The following is a 1,797-nucleotide window of genomic DNA, read 5'->3' as shown; positions in this document are numbered from 1 at the left end:
ACACACACACACACACACACACACACACACACACACACACACACACACACACACACACACAAAACCCAAGTATTAATGCTCGACAGTGGTAATAAATGAAATGAATAATTAATGAGTGTTTTGTCCCTCTAATATCTTGCATACCTATTACTTTCCCTCTGCTCCCCCTTCTTTATTCTTTGCTATTAATCCTGCTTTATGTCTCTCTCTCTCTCCCATTGAATGCTGCCTCAGTAACGTCCTTGTGATTGGATGAAGGCGGCACCGCTGCCTAACAGAATGGACCTGCTGCATCTGGACATTTTCTCCAAGCCCTAATTCTCTGGTGGGTGGCAGCTTTTTAAATAAATATGGTTTTAATGGTTTTAATGTCAGAATAGATTGTGCATACATTMCTGTATTTTAGAAACAATTCTTGGTTAGAAGTCGAAATAAATCTGACTTGCTTTTTAAAATAACTTTATTATTATTCAGCTGCATGCATTTTTTTCCTGTAATTTTAATACTCCAGTGAGTTTAAGAAAGGCAATAAACAGAGTGATTTCTCACCTAGCAAAGAGTTAACTGATGGCTCCTTGGATGCTTTTTCTGTCGTTTTCATTTCTCTGGTGTTTGGAGCATCACAGTGTTACTCTGTTTCCACAGAAACCAGCTGTAGTTTGGTTCCACATGGTTGTTTCAATGTGGTCTCTGAGGACAATCCAAGAAACACTTGGGATTCTTTTCATTCTTCTGTCATTATTTTTACTGACTTCTTTTTTTTTCTCCCTCTCTGTGGCTGTCAGATCTGCAGCTGAGTCTACAGAACTCCAATCTGTGAAGCGTATCGCTCTGTGACCGACCCTCTACCAGGTATGAAGCTTTTAGTTTTAAATTGTCCACTATCCAAACTTACTAGTGTGGAATAAAGTACAGCTTTAAAATAAACCCTCGAAAAATATCAATTTGACCATTTTTTTAAATTAACAATAACTAGGACAGATATTGTTACCAACCTGACAATTCAATTTTAGTTATTTGGGTCACAATTCTATTCAATTTAATATTTGACAAATTATTCATTAGAGTCCCTGTGGATGATTTTTAAATATTTATTTTGTTGCCCTTATAAAAAAAATACCTTATTGTTAAAAAAACAAACAAACTTGTTCGTCTAATTTTGTAGGTTATATTAACCTTGACGCTGCCTGCATGCTGCACAGCTGAAACTGTAAGAAATAAATGTAAAATGTTGCATAGCAGACGAGGCTGTTTTGCCAAAATAATGTCCTCACTGTTGAGACTTGTGTTGATTTAAAGTTCACTCACTCCAAGTTTTGCAGATGAAACAACTTCAAATAAAACTTTGAGTATASAGACGTGTCAGCTGCAATTACGATCGCAGAGAATCTTTATTTTTTTTATTTATTTTTACCGGTCGGAAGGATCAGTGCAGAAGCAGTAATGCGACAYTAAAGCTCAGCTTACTCCTGACCGTAGTTTCAATACAGTATATTACCCTTTCAAAATAAACCATGTTGGCAGGAACAGCATCTCTAATTATAATGTAAACGTAACAACTAATTAAAAAAATAAGCCCTTATTTCCCTCAGGGGATCAATAAATATATTTTTTCTAATATATTATTTAACAACTTTGTAATTGGATTGTGTTTTAATTTCACTTTTTTTGTTTGTTTGGGTTTAATCCAAATTGATAATTAACAGTTTGGTGTAATTTCCCTGATCCTGAGAAGCAGTCAAATTTCTCCAACCATTTTTGTAGCAATTTTCTTTGCTAATTTTATTTGTATATATA

General features: G+C 34.7%; 1 protein-coding gene across 4 annotated transcripts in view; it reads left to right on the top strand.

Annotated features, from left to right (window-relative positions):
- The window catches only part of apbb2b (amyloid beta (A4) precursor protein-binding, family B, member 2b), a 42,841-nt gene that overhangs the window by 17,672 nt on the left and 23,372 nt on the right, over positions 1-1,797 (top strand). For all 4 annotated transcript variants that reach the window (XM_014013221.1, XM_014013219.1, XM_014013223.1 and 1 more), the window contains exons 2-3: positions 235-325; positions 786-852. The gene's annotated coding sequence lies outside the window, so the exon portion shown is untranslated. The remainder of the gene's footprint in view (positions 1-234; positions 326-785; positions 853-1,797) is intronic.

This window comes from Austrofundulus limnaeus, unplaced genomic scaffold, assembly GCF_001266775.1.
Source record: "Austrofundulus limnaeus strain Quisiro unplaced genomic scaffold, Austrofundulus_limnaeus-1.0 Scaffold99, whole genome shotgun sequence".
Lineage (NCBI taxonomy): Eukaryota > Metazoa > Chordata > Actinopteri > Cyprinodontiformes > Rivulidae > Austrofundulus > Austrofundulus limnaeus.
The sequence above is the reverse complement of the archived record's forward strand: the minus strand, read 5'-3'. Positions and strand labels throughout refer to the sequence as shown.